A 16099-nucleotide genomic window follows, 5' to 3' on the forward strand; every position below is an offset into this window, starting at 1 on the left:
AATATTGAATTTAATTGATGAAAGGAGAAAATATAAAAATGCAGTAAATGAAGCAGGCAAAAGGGAATACAAACGTCTTAAAAATGAGATCGACAGAAAGTGCAAAATGGCTAAGCAGGGATGGCTAGAGGACAAATGTAAGGATGTAGAGGCTTGTCTCACTAGGGGTAAGATAGATACTGCCTACAGGAAAATTAAAGAGACCTTTGGAGAGAAGAGAACCACTTGTATGAATATCAAGAGCGCAGATGGCAACCCAGTTCTAAGCAAAGAAGGGAAGGCAGAAAGGTGGAAGGAGTATATCGAGGGTTTATACAAGGGCGATGTACTTGAGGACAATATTATGGAAATGGAAGAGGATGTAGATGAAGATGAAATGGGAGATATGATACTGTGAGAAGAGTTTGACAGAGCACTGAAAGACCTGAGTCGAAACAAGGCCCCGGGAGTAGACAACATTCCATTAGAACTACTGATGGCCTTGGGAGAGCCAGTCATGACAAAACTCTACCATCTGGTGAGCAAGATGTATGAGACAGGCGAAATACCCACAGACTTCAAGAAGAATATAATAATTCCAATACCAAAGAAAGCAGGTGTTGACAGATGTGAAAATTACCGAACTATCAGTTTAATAAGTCACAGCTGCAAAATACTAACGCGAATTCTTTACAGACGAATGGAAAAACGGGTAGAAGCGGACCTCGGGGAAGATCAGTTTGGATTCCGTAGAAATGTTGGAACACGTGAGGCAATACTAACCTTACGACTTATCTTAGAAGAAAGATTAAGAAAAGGCAAACCTACGTTTCTAGCATTTGTAGACTTAGAGAAAGCTTTTGACAACGTTAACTGGAATACTCTCTTTCAAATTCTGAAGGTGGCAGGGGTAAAATACAGGGAGCGAAAGGCTATTTACAATTTGTACAGAAACCAGATGGCAGTTATAAGAGTCGAGGGGCATGAAAGGGAAGCAGTGGTTGGGAAAGGAGTGAGACAGGGTTGTAGCCTCTCCCCGATGTTATTCAATCTGTATATTGAGCAAGCAGTAAAGGAAACAAAAGAAAAATTCGGAGTAGGTATTAAAATTCATGGAGAAGAAGTAAAAACTTTGAGGTTCGCCGATGACATTGTAATTCTGTCAGAGACAGCAAAGGACTTGGAAGAGCAGTTGAACGGAATGGACAGTGTCTTGAAAGGGGGATATAAGATGAACATCAACAAAAGCAAAACGAGGATAATGGAATGTAGTCAAATTAAATCGGGTGATGCTGAGGGAATTAAACTAGGAAATGAGACACTTAAAGTAGTAAAGGAGTTTTGCTATTTAGGGAGTAAAATAACTAATGATGGTCGAAGTAGAGAGGATATAAAATGTAGACTGGCAATGGCAAGGAAAGCGTTTCTCAAGAAGAGAAATTTGTTAACATCAAGTATAGATTTAAGTGTCAGGAAGTCATTTCTGAAAGTATTTGTATGGAGTGTAGCCATGTATGGAAGTGAAACATGGACGATAACTAGTTTGGACAGGAAGAGAATAGAAGCTTTCGAAATGTGGTGCTACAGAAGAATGCTGAAGATAAGATGGGCCGATCACGTAACTAATGAGGCGGTATTGAATAGGATTGGGGAGAAGAGAAGTTTGTGGCACAACTTGACTAGAAGAAGGGATCGGTTGGTAGGACATGTTTTGAGGCATCAAGGGATCACAAATTTAGCATTGGAGGGCAACGTGGAGGGTAAAAATCGTAGAGGGAGACCAAGAGATGAATACACTAAGCAGATTCAGAAGGATGTTGGTTGCAGTAGGTACTGGGAGATGAAGAAGCTTGCACAGGATAGAGTAGCATGGAGAGCTGCATCAAACCAGTCTCAGGACTGAAGACCACAACAACAACAACAACAACATTGATCTCTGTTCCAATTTTCTGTACTGGTTCCCGCACTCTCGGAACCGAGTTGATGGAAAACTTTTTTGATGTGTGTATTTGCAAATCTGTTATGTTATAATCTATTGCTTCTCCACGGCGCACAACGGAATCTCATTACACTAAAACAACGTCCTAAAAATGCAGTTGATTATACTACGGCTATTTTTTTCATACTCCGATCGGTCGCGAATTGGAAACCACACAGATAATCAAAAATGTTTTATTTGCAATATTTTGTACACTTTCAAACTACTTCGCTGCATAGTCGCCACTTCAACTTAGACATTTTTAGTACAGTGGTACTAACTTTCCAAACTCTTCATAGCGGATAGCTACCTGTAACTAACGCCAATTCCCTACGCTGGTCTGCAGCTTACTGCCTGTGCCAAAATACCGACTTCATGCTGTTCATATGAGGGAAGAGATGAAACTCCGAGGGAGTCAGTTCCGAACTGTATCGTGTGTGATTAGCCACTTCCCACTGAAAACACTGCAGGAGCGCCTTCATGGACCCTGCAGTGGTACGAAAAAGGAAACGCATGAAATAAGACGAAATCCATCAGCACGACTACCCACTTGGCGGTATACACTATTTTCTGTACATCTATATTTACTCATTGTGCGGTCAGAACTGAAAAGTGCGACGTGACTCGATAGACGTACTAGAGACGTTGGGCAACACAACTGAGCAAAGTTTCACCAGCTTTTCGCTGCGGTTTTAATTTCGCGACCGATCGGTGGTTGAAAACAGATAATAAAAAAAGCCCTGGTATTTGCACTGAGGTCACAAAATCCATGGGATAGCGAGATGCACGTACACAGATGGCGGTAGTATCACGTACACACGGGGCAGTGACTTGGCGCAGCTGTCACTTGTACTCAAGTGACTCACGTAAAAAGGTGTGCCATGTGATTATGGTCGCATGACGAGAATTAACAGACTTTGAACGCGGAATGGTAGTTGAAGCTAGACGCATGGGACAGTCCATTTCGAAAATGGTAGGGAATTCAATATTCCGAGATCCAATGTGACAAAAGTGTGCCGAGAGTATCAAATTTCAGGCATCATCACTCACTACGGACAAAACAGTGGCTGGCAGCCATCACTTAATGACCAAGGGCAGTGTGTGGAATTTCAGTGCTCACGGATAAGCAACATTGCGTTAAATAATCGCAGAAATCAACGTAGAACGTACGTCGAAAGTATGATTTAGAACACTGCGGCGAAATGCATCGTTAGTGGGTCATGTCAGCAGACGACCGACGCGAGTTCCTTTTGCTAACAGCACGACATCGCCTGCAACATCTCTCCTGGGATCGTCACGATATCGGTTGGACCGTAAACGGCTGTAAAACTGTGGCCTGATCAGGTGAGTGCCGATTTCAGTTGGTAAGAGCTGATGATAGTGTTCGAGTGTGGCGCAGACTCCACGAAGCCCTGGATGCTAGTTGTCAACAAGGGACTGTGCCTAGTTGCTAACAAGGCAGGGTGCAAACTGGTGGTGGCTCCACAATGGAGTGGCCTGTGTTTACATGGAAGGGACTGGGTCCTTTGGTCCAACTGAAACGATCATTGACTGGAAATATTTATGCTCGGCTACTTAGAGACCGTTTGCAGCCATTCATGGACTTCATAATCACAAAAAACGATGAAATTTTCATGAATGAAAATGCGCCATGTCGGCGGTCCACAAATGCTCGCGACTGGTTTGAAAAACATTCCGGACAATCCGAGCGAGTGGTTTGGCAGCCCAGATCGCCCAAATTGAATGCCATGTAACCTTTACGGGACATAACCGAGAAAGCACACAATATCCAGCACCGGCAGCATTTTCGCCGTTATGGACGCCATTAGAGGCAGCATGCCTCAATATTTCTGCAGGAAACATCCTGCGACTTTTTGAATCCATGCTACGTCGAATTTGAAACTTCCTGGCAGATTAAAACTGTGTGTCGGACCGAGACTCGAACTCGGGACCTTTGCCTTTCGCGGACAAGTGCTATAAGTAAGAAGTAAAGTAGAAGTAAAACTGTGAGAACGGGGCGTGAGTCGTGCTTGGGTAGCTCAGACGGTAGAGCACCTGCCCGCGAAAGGCAAAGATCCCGAGTTCGATTCTCGGTCCGGCACACAGTTTTAATCTGCCAGGAAGTTTCATATCAGCGCACACTCCGCTGCAGAGTGAAAATCTCATTCTGGCTACGTCGAATTTGCTGCACTACGCCGGGCAAAAGGATGTCCTACCACGACGTTAGGAGGTACCCCATTACTTTACTCACTTCAGTGTAATACTTAAGGATCGCCTAACAATGGAGAAGTTGTAGGAAATTAGGGATCTTAAAATGTAAGTAGTCATGTGAGTAATTGCCAACAAAAAGCGCAGAACAATGTTCTTAAATATGGAGCAAACTAAAGTAAAAACGACGCTAACATCTATGGGACTTGCATCTTCCTGGAAGACTGCAAGAAGAAAAAGGAATAAGACTTCCACATCTGGGCATGTCACAAATTCAAATTAAACTAGAGAAATATTAAATAGAAAGAACTGAACATTCAAAATGTGTAACAGAGTTAGATAACAGCGAGCTGCTCGGAAGATAGATTACACGACGTTCTGTGCGAAACGTTTTCTAAACGCAATGAGTGGACGCCGTCAGCGAGAGGTGAGAGCTAGGAAACGATTGGATACTAAATATAAATTCTCTGTACTGAACCACAATTCTCAAACTCCGCTTGCAGAGGTGACTTCATGCAGCTGTCAATGTAATGAAAGAGAAAAAATGTCCTTTTTTTGTCGTCGTCTACAGTGTTTCTCCTCTACAGCTCGCTCTAGTACCATCATTCCCTTGTGTCTTAACAGATATAGTGTCGTCCTGCCCGTTCTCCTTGTCAGTGTTTACCACATATTCCTTTCCTCTCCGATTCTGCTCAGAGCCGGCCGGTGTGGACGTGCGGTTTTAGGCGCTTCAGTCTGGAACAGTGTGACCGCTACGGTCGCAGGTTCGAATCCTGCCTCGGGCATCGATGTGTGTAATGTCCTTAGATTAGTTAGGTTTAAGTAGTTCTAAGTTCTAGGGGACTCATGACCACAGATGTTAAGTCCCATAGTGCTCAGATTTGAACCATTTTTCTGCGCAGAACCTCCTCGTTTCATACCTCATCAGTGCACATAATTTTCAACATTCTCTGTAGCACCACATCTCAAATGCTTCGATACTCATCTGTTCCGGTTTTACTACAGTCAATGTTTCACTCCAGTGCTCCAAACGCACATTCTCAAAAATTTCATCCACAAATTAAGGCCTTTGTATGATACTAGTACACTTCTCTTGGCCGGCAATGCCCTTTCCGCCAGTGCTAGTCTGCTTTTGATATCCTCGTTGCTAGTTCGTCATGGGTTTTTTGCTGCCTAGGTAGAAGAATTCCGTAACTTCATCTACTTCGTGACCATCAATCCTGATGTTAAGTTTCTAGCTATTCTCATTTCTGTTACTTCTCATTACTGTCGTCTTCGTTTTACTCTCAGTCCGTATTCTGCACTAATTAGACTGTTCATTCCAGTCAGCAGATAATGTAATTCTTCTTCACATCCACTCAGGATAGAAATGTTATCAGCGAATCGTATCATTCAAAAATGTGTGTGAAATCTTATGGGACTTAACTGCTAAAGTCATCAGTCCCTAAGCTTACACATTACTTAACCTAAATTATCCTAAGGACAAACACAAACACCCATGCCCGAGGGAGGACTCGAACCTCCGCCGGGACCAGCCGTACAGTCCATGACTGCAGCGCTTACATCGCTCGGCTATCCCCGCGCCGCAATCGTATCATTGATTTTCTTTTACCTTGAATGTTACCTCCACTCCTGAATCATTCTTTTATTTCCATTATTGCTTCTTCGATGTACAGATTGAACAGTAGGGGTGAAAGACTACAGCCCTATTTTACACCTTTTTTAATCCGAGCGCTTCGTTCTTGATCGTCCACTCTTGGCTCTTGTACGTATTGTATATTACCCTCTCTCCTTATAGCTTACTCCTATTTTTCTCAGAATTTCGAATATCTTGCACCGTTTTACATTGTCGAACGCTTTTTCCAGGTCGACAAATCCTGTGAACGTGCCTTTAGTTTTCTTTAGTTTTGCTTCTATCATCAACTCCAACGTCAGAATTGCCACTCTGGTGTCTTTACCTTTCCTGTAGCCAAACTGATCGTCATATAACACATTCTCAATTTTCTTTTGTATTCTTCTACGTGTTGTTGTTGTCAGCAACTTGTATGCATGAGCTGTTAAGCCGATTGTGCTATAATTCTTGCATTTGTCAGTTCTTGCAGTTTTCGGAATTGTGTGGATGGTATTTTTCCGAAAGTCAGATGGCATGTCGCCAGACTCATACATTCTACACACCAACGTGAACAGTCGTTTTGTTGCCACGTCCCCCAATGATTTTAGATATTCTGATGGAATGTTATCTATTATTTCCGCCTTATTTGATCTCAAATCTTTCAAAGCTCTATTAAATTATGACTCTAATAGAGGATACACTATCTCTTCAAAATCGACTACTGTATCTTCTGCTATCACACAGACATCTTGTCCCTCATAGAGTTTTTCATTGTACTGTTTCCACCTATCCGCTCTTTCTTCTACATTTAGCAGTGGAATTCCCGTTGGACTCGTATTGTTACCACCCTTGCTTTTAATTTCTCTGAAGGTAGTTTTGACTTGCCTATGTGCTGAATCAGTCTTCCAACAGTCATTTCTTTTTCGATTTCTTCACATTTTCATTCAACAATTTCGTCTTAGCTTCCTTCCACTTCCTACTTATTTCATTCCTCAGCGACTTGTATTTCCCTATTACTGAATTTCCCTGAATAACTTTGTTCTTCATTCTTTCACGGACTGTCGCAAGTATTTCTTCTGTTATCCATGATTTCTTCGCAGTTACATTCTTTGTACCTACGTTTCTCTTTCCAGTTTCTGTGATTGTCCTTTTTAGAGAAGTCCACTCGTCTTCAACTATACTGACTGCTGAGCTAATTATTATTTCTGTATCTACAGCCATAGAGTACTTCAAGTGCATCTCTTCATTCCTTAGTCCTTCCGAATCCCAATTCTTTGTGTATTGATTCTTCCTCACTAATGTCTTAAACTTCAGGCTACCCTTCATCACCACTATATTGTGATCTGAGTCTGTATCTGCTCCTGGGTACACCTTACAATCCAGTATCTGATTTCGGAATTTCTGTGTGACCATGTTGTACTCTCATTCCTAGTCCCAAGTCCATATTCTTCTGTAAACTTTTCTTATGTTTCTTCCCCTACAACTGCATTCCAGTCCCTCATGACTACTAGATTGTCATCTCCCTTTACGTACTGTAGTACCCTTTCAGTATCTTGTATACTTTCTCTATCTCTACATCTTCAGCATGCGACGTCGGCGTTGGTTTATTGTCGATTCTGATAAGAATAACCATATCACTGAACTGTTCACAGAACACAATCTCTGCCCTACCTTCCTGTACATAATGAATACTACTCCCGTTATAACATTTTCTGCTGCTGTTGATATTACCCTATACTTATCGGACCAGAAATCCTTGCCTTCCTTCTGTTTCACTTCACTGACCTCTTCTATATCTAGATAGAGCCTTCGCATTTCCCTTTTCAAATTTTTAGCTTCCCTACCACGTTCAGACAAATCACATTCCACTCCTCGACATTATCGTTTTGTTGGTTATTCAATCTTCTTCTCATGGTCACCTCCGCCTTGGCAGTTCCCTCCCGGAGATCCAAATGAGGGACTATTGAGGAATATTTTGCCAATGGTGAGCTCATCATGACACTTTTTAGTTACAGGCAACATGTCCTGCGGATACACGTTATGTATCTTCAATGCAGTGGTTTCCATTGCTTTCTGCATCCTCATACCGTTGATAATTGCTGATTCTTCCGCTTTTAGGGGCAGTTTCCCACCCCAAGGACCAGAGAGTGAACTGAACCTCTGTCCGCTCCTCCGCCCTCTTAGACAAGGCCATTGACAGAATGAGGGTGTCTTCTTACGCCGGAAGGCTGCGGCGGTCATTGCTGCTTATCAATCAATCAATGTTCTTCACCCACGTAAAAACAGAGGAACTCCACAGAACTTTTGATTCAAACTGCACAAAAACGTTTCTTGTGATTCATTAGTTTAGTACTAGTAACAAACATTGTCTCTCCATTTGTTTGCGTTGTTCATACCTCGTATGGGATGGGGGCGATTGGGTTCAACAGTCCGTAAATTGGAGATGAAGCAACTACTGTCCTCACCAGGTTAGGGGAGAGCCGATAGGTGGCTCGTTATCTCTTTATTAATTGCAGAGAGAAAGGCAAATTTCACGTTCAAGTGAAACGGGAACGCTGCGCTGCACGACGGCTGCGCCTTTTGCAAAGGATTAGCACCAGGAAATGACTATTGTGCTCTACAACATCCAACAATAATGAAGATAAAAAAGTGGAATATATGTTCATAGAGGTCATTTCACTTAGCAGAAATTGTCTGATTGATGTGTGTTCTCTACAAGACTTCTAAAGTAGGTGGTTTTGCGTGCTTCGAAACTGCTCTTTCAGATCTCGAATCGATATACGAGAATATAATACAGTGATTACACTAATACCAATTTTCTATCCTGTAGCTCATCCAGCGTTATATTTAAGCTGGTTCTTTCTTCTTCAAACGTATCGCTGTTTCAGCAAGCTCCTATCCATCATACGAACGGTAGTCACTCTCACATAGATATATTTGCAACAAAATCATCAAAAGAGTAGTTCTGCACTTGGCATGTCTGTCTACGACATAATTTTCATGACGTGCTCGCTAGAATGTCCCAGAAAGAAATAGCAAAGGGCTATATACCGAGACTCAAAACGCGCAACTGAGGCGCAACAAATAGCTTGCGGGAAGTTTATTCCTTTCTCGGGCATGAAAGAAAGATTTAATGGGTTTGCTAACAAACTTACTCCACTATATGACCACTTAAATTCTGGAAAACTATTAAGAAAACCAGTACCTTGGCTAAACTGAAAAATTAAAACAGTTCATGTATCTCAGAGACGCTTTACATCTGGCATGCAAACAGCGCCCGAGGGCTAAATGGTTCAAATGGTTCTGAGCAGTATGGGACTTAACATCTGTGGTAATCAGTCCCCTAGAACCTAGAACTACTTAAACCTAACTAACCTAAGGACATCACACACATCCATGCCCGAGGCAGGATTCGAACCTGCGACCGTAGCAGTCGCGCGGTTCCGTACTGAGCGCCTAGAACCGCGAGACCACCGCGGCCGGCGCCCGAGGGCTAAAAGTCATGTTATTTACAAGCAGGAACGAAAAATAGTCTGTCAAGTTGTGAGAAATGCAAACTCAGTCAAACCCATACATTAAACTACAACAAAATTAGACCAGCTATCCCGTAGAAAAACTTGCGTGTGGTTTAGGTGAGGTAACGGCTGCAGCTGATCCAATTGTCCCAGCCGATTGACTGAACTCTTACTTCACATAACCTGCAACGATAATTAAACCACAAACGAAATAGACTCGTTGATTACTTCATGGGAATAAAAGATTGTAGCCACAAAAAATTCTGTCTCGCAACACTGCCAATAAAGCCGTCATGTGTGTCAGATCAGCATGCACTGACACGATATTATCACAGTCCAAATGATGTAGCTTATTATTGACTCACTGCTGCTCGCTATAACAGATATATTCAACATTCCTCAGGTGTTTCCCCTGAGGCCTGGAAACAAGGATTAGCTAAGTCATTTCCTAAGATTACCGACTTATTTGCATTCTTCCTGAACTGTCCAACGCCTTAGAATATGCAGTTCACGACCAGCTATGAAACTACCTAACTACACTCCTGGAAATTGAAATAAGAACACCGTGAATTCATTGTCCCAGGAAGGGGAAACTTTATTGACACATTCCTGGGGTCAGATACATCACATGATCACACTGACAGAACCACAGGCACATAGACACAGGCAACAGAGCATGCACAATGTCGGCACTAGTACAGTGTATATCCACCTTTCGCAGCAATGCAGGCTGCTATTCTCCCATGGAGACGATCGTAGAGATGCTGGATGTAGTCCTGTGGAACGGCTTGCCATGCCATTTCCACCTGGCGCCTCAGTTGGACCAGCGTTCGTGCTGGACGTGCAGACCGCGTGAGACGACGCTTCATCCAGTCCCAAACATGCTCAATGGGGGACAGATCCGGAGATCTTGCTGGCCAGGGTAGTTGACTTACACCTTCTAGAGCACGTTGAGTGGCACGGGATACATGCGGACGTGCATTGTCCTGTTGGAACAGCAAGTTCCCTTGCCGGTCTAGGAATGGTAGAACGATGGGTTCGATGACGGTTTGGATGTACCGTGCACTATTCAGTGTCCCCTCGACGATCACCAGTGGTGTACGGCCAGTGTAGGAGATCGCTCCCCACACCATGATGCCGGGTGTTGGCCCTGTGTGCCTCGGTCGTATGCAGTCCTGATTGTGGCGCTCACCTGCACGGCGCCAAACACGCATACGACCATCATTGGCACCAAGGCAGAAGCGACTCTCATCGCTGAAGACGACACGTCTCCATTCGTCCCTCCATTCCCGCCTGTCGCGACACCACTGGAGGCGGGCTGCACGATGTTGGGGCGTGAGCGGAAGACGGCCTAACGGTGTGCGGGACCGTAGCCCAGCTTCATGGAGACGGTTGCGAATGGTCCTCGCCGATACCCCAGGAGCAACAGTGTCCCTAATTTGCTGGGAAGTGGCGGTGCGGTCCCCTACGACACTGTGTAGGATCCTACGGTCTTGGCGTGCATCCGTGCGTCGCTGCGGTCCGGTCCCAGGTCGACGGGCACGTGCACCTTCCGCCGACCACTGGCGACAACATCGATGTACTGTGGAGACCTCACGCCCCACGTGTTGAGCAATTCGCGCGGTACGTCCACCCGGCCTCCCGCATGCCCACTATACGCCCTCGCTCAAAGTCCGTCAACTGCACATACGGTTCACGTCCACGCTGTCGCGGCATGCTACCAGTGTTAAAGACTGCGATGGAGCTCCGTATGCCACGGCAAACTGGCTGACACTGACGGCGGCGGTGCACAAATGCTGCGCAGCTAGCGGCATTCGACGGCCAACACCGCGGGTCCTGGTGTGTCCGCTGTGCCGTCCGTGTGATCATTGCTTGTACAGCCCTCTCGCAGTGTCCGGAGCAAGTATGGTGGGTCTGACACACCGGTGTCAATGTGTTCTTTTTTCCATTTCCAGGAGTGTACAAACAACCTACTAGACGAATACCAATCAGGCTTCCCTAAACATCACAACACGACATGTACCTTAACAGAAGTAGCAGACGATCTGAAGCTTGGCATGGATGAACAACAGGCAACTGTCATGTGTTTCTTAGACACCTTCATTTCGACGCTGTCGACTAGTTTCGCTCATACCTGACCTTCGCTATCGTAAAGGTAGGTAATGTCAGGCGTTCCCCAGGGTTTAGTATTAGGTCCTTCACTCTTTTCATTGAACGCAAATGTTGTATCATCAGATTTGTCCTACAGCAAATACCACATGTACGCTAGTGACATCCGGTTGTATCTTAGTGCAAAACCAATAAATCTGAAGACAGCTATCGAGAATCTCAATATCGACATGTGTTTGCTGTCAAAATGGGCACAGAACTTAGGATTAAAGGTCAACTCACCCAAAACCCAAGTGGTGCTGGTTGCTCATACTGGAATCATTACTCCAAAATGTCGGGAATCCCTAGCATTTTTAACCCTAAATGGGATAAAAATCAAGCTTCAATCGTTCGGCGAAGAGCCTAGGAGTAGTAAAAGATGAAAATCTAAATTGGACTGAGGACTTAACTGTAATATGAAAGAAGGTGTCAGCATCTGTCCATGCTCTGCAAAAACATAAAAGCTTTCCTAACCTGAAGAAGCAACTTCTATAATCCGTTCATCATAAGAATAAACCTGATGTAAACAAACACAAACGCGATGATTGGTCAGAATTCGTGGCAAACTTAAACTGGTGTTGTTACGCTCTTGGAAGTAGGTCCTACTTATGTGTAAGATATCTTATTACTAAGTTACGTTAAATGAAACTTTAAGATATTAAAATGTATTAACAGCCATCAACGTTTTTCTTAATCACAATTTAGTTACGTAGTTTTTATTTCAAAAATCGTGTACAGTCACAGTCTCTGCAGCGTTATGCTCTGACTGTCGCGCTGTTAATGCGCAGTACGAAAATGGCTGAGGTCGCTTTATGTTGCGTAGTGAAACACGCGCGTGGAACACGGTTAATAAGTGCCGGGAAATAGGCTGTTCTTATCATTTTTCATAAATTTACGGTGATAATCCGCTTTGAAGTTTTCCCACCGTTGTGTGGTTAAAAACTTCCCAGTATCGTTTTTTTCTCGTTGAATTTGAATTACCCAAATCTCGTAATTATAAAAGTCATCATTATTTTTTTATGAATAATGCACGTCTTCTTGTTTCCAATTATATACTGGACGCGAAGTTCGTGTCTCCATTTCAAATACAAATTCTTAATTATCGATGTTTTATGAAAGACTGTTCATAAAAGTTGTTTAAATGAAGAAAACATAACAATTTAATTTTTAAGACAAAAATGAAAAACCAAATCCTCTTTATCTGGACTATGTCCATCGTTTCATACCACAGAGGTAGATAAGTATCATAGAAACATGAAAAACAATCATTTTCACAACATCGAACACATGAAACAAATGCTGCGTTTTTAGATTTGCTACTGTACCATTACAATATGAACCCAACAGAACTGATCTGGAGTCTAGCCACGGGATTCTTCCCGAGAAGTAACAAGACTGTTACGCTGCCTGACGTACTGGAACTAAAGCCTAGTTTACACGACGACACTAGGTTACGGACAGCTGCGCTACCGGTCACTGCGCATGCGCGCTGCGCGTTTGCGCAACTCGTTGGTGAAACTAAACACTTTCAGCATATTCCAACTTTGGTGACACTAGTTGCATGAGTTGTGAGATTATGTGTGTTCAAAGAGTGTAGACAAACTGAAATATGAAGTGGGGAACTGAGAATAATGTTCGCTTTTTCGATATCTATGCTTTTCATAGGTGTTTGTGGGATTTCAGTGATACTGATTACAAAAATAAGCAACATATTGCTGCCGCTGAGACGGTCATGTGCGATCATGACATAGATAGTTTGACAATATCTGAGCTGCAGGGCAAAATTTATTGAGTTAGGAGCACATATACAACTGAATTAAGAAAAATACAAGCAAGTGTAATTCTAGCTGTGGCAATGCTCTCGTCTACAAGACTAAAATCCCATCGTTTGAGTTGGTCAACTCTTCGTTAAGGAATATTGTTGACAGAAGGGAAGGTTAGACAAATTCAAGAAGCTGCATTCTTTATTCAGTATTCATCTATTTAAAACGTCGCTGCAGTGCTCTCCATTCACATATGTTCGGATTTTGAAATATTGCCACTGTACAGATCTATCTTCAAGACAGAAGTTTGCAAACCATTCTCTTCTTACTGCGGCCTACGTCGAATAATTATTGTTGCTAATGTTAATTATTACTTTTAATGTTAATAATTATTGGTGTTAATGAACTAGCGTCATCACCAACTAAGACCGTATCTTATAGCATGCCGAGTTTTCTCGATTGTAGTGCACACAATATATGTAATTTCAGTTCTGGCGACAGCACTTCATGCATTACAGTACCTTTATTCCTTATTGCACAATTAAAACTATTTAGAACAAACGTGAACAGTTCTGGCGACATTCTAAGATAATTAAAAGAACTTCTTGGATCTTCCGTTATAAATTATTTCAGCAAGGATGCTGAGGAACCGAGCTGACGTCTTTTCATCATCCAGTCACGAATCGAAACACATTTCTTATTATTTTCTTATGCAGCGATTCCACGCAACAAGCTTTAACTCCATCACAACTCGTGCGACGTGCAGTTGCCAAAACTTTCCTTTCAGACATGACTCAGGGACCCACAAAACGACGAAACTTCGTGTATACTAGTGTCGCCATGTCTACAGTCATATATGAAACCACTTGCGTGCAACTCATTCCACGCAAGGAGTGGCGCAACCCAATGTCGTCGTGTAAACTAGGCTTAAGGCAAGCAGGTTTTTCACACGTCACTGCCTAACGCTGACGGGATATAGGATGGCTAGTCACAAAAGAAGAGAAAATACTGCACCTGGTTGGCTTTGTGGATTCCATTGTTGATAGGCTCGTTATCAACGTAGCAGGTGACACTTCCAGAACTGAAATGTATTTCTCGGATTCTAATAAGGAAGGATCTAAGAGATTACCAGACGACTGACTGTAAGTAATACCTTCAGTGGCTTCAATATTTAACTGTACGGTGAAATCCTTCAATACTCTCTTACGTTACATGCAGCTTATGCAGAAAAATTACACTGTAGTTAAGCCAGGAACTTTCATCATTCTCGTTTTTAATTGCAATAGTACGTTAGCTAATGTGGCGTCCCCGCACTCCAACCGCGTGCTGATATTGTCGACGCCGTAGAGCTGCTACTGCCACAGCTCTCGCAGTGGAGCTGAGACACGATGCGCGATGACGTAGGTACCCGTCGGTGAACGGGAGACAGAAATACGAACTCGTACGATGGATGCTTCTTCTGATTTAAGATTGAATGATTCATTGCCCGGATATGCAGTAGTTGTTAAATCTTATCTCATCCGCATCGTACACACCACCAATTGCGAGGAAACATTGTAATTATCAGTCTTCTCGTACATTGTTGGCTCGTTGCTATGGAGTTGTTGAACCTGTATGAAGCGTGATCCACAGATACTCTTTGATCACGTCTGAGTGAACCTACGCTTTAATGTTAAAAAAATGTTCAAAAGTTCTCTTTTCAATTAATGAAGTAGGTATTTTGATATTCAGATTAAATTGTCCCTGCTGAACAGTCGTTGGTTAACTGTCATTGATTAAATCACTTAATAATGTAGTCCACGCTTGATATTTCACTTGGAACGAACAGTTTATTGTTCCTTTACACTAAATACTTAATAACACTCGCACCACACGCACACGCAGTTGGTTGGTAAAGTCAGTTCTATTAATATTACGACAACTTGACTCTTCAGCGTAATTGTATCATCGTGAAGTCGTGTAATTGTATCCTACTCGAGACTAATTGTGCGTAGTCGTTTGATATACTATCCACTCTTCTTTTAGTTCCAACTATTTAAAAGTCAAGTTCAATTAACCCGTTATGCGCGGTTAAACGCGTCTATCAGTTCCTGTCTCTGCTTAGAAAATCAGTTTCCGAAGTTCGTGAATCACGTCACGCAAGAAGCACTTCTGAATGCAAAACAATCTCGTCGCGTTCCGTACTCTCAATAACTAAGAAGAATTGTTCTCGCACGTCTTTACAGGACGAGAGCCAGAAAGCGACTTCTTCTGTGAAAGAGTATTGTAGGCGCATTGAATTTCTTCGTTGCGCTTACAACTCTCTTCCACATAAAAGTTATCTCTGACTAACATCACCTTGGACTTAGCTTTCAAGATATTAATTGCAATTGTCACTTGGATATTTGTCCATTAATTAAATCTGAGGTTTCCTCTTTTCATAACAAAAACTCTCAGTGATGTATAACGTTGCTGTTACCAAAACTTCTTGGTGTTAGCTTATCGGCAAAGATGTCGTATTTGCCAATATAACTCTTCCCTACTTCATATTATGATATTCTGACTTGATTGACTTTAACGAGGTCGTCTGTCGCGGTTTTCGTATAGTCGTCTATGGAACGTATTGTAGGAGATCTGCAGTGTATTATGTCAGTCTGCTTAAAAATTAAATGACATTCGAAGCTATATTGTTCCTCTGTTCGTCTCTTTTTACGTGGGAACTGCTGATGTCCACGTCACTGCAGCCTAACTGTACCAGCTGACCGGCCAGTACTAAAATGATTCAAATGGCTCTGAGCACTATGGGACTCAACTGCTGTGGTCATTAGTCCCCTAGAACTTAGAACTACTTAAACCTAACTAACCTAAGGACATCACGCACATCCATGCCCGAGGCAGGATTCGAACCTGCGACCGT

The sequence above is a fragment of the Schistocerca nitens genome, chromosome 2 (genome assembly GCF_023898315.1).
Source record: "Schistocerca nitens isolate TAMUIC-IGC-003100 chromosome 2, iqSchNite1.1, whole genome shotgun sequence".
NCBI classification, from domain to species: domain Eukaryota; kingdom Metazoa; phylum Arthropoda; class Insecta; order Orthoptera; family Acrididae; genus Schistocerca; species Schistocerca nitens.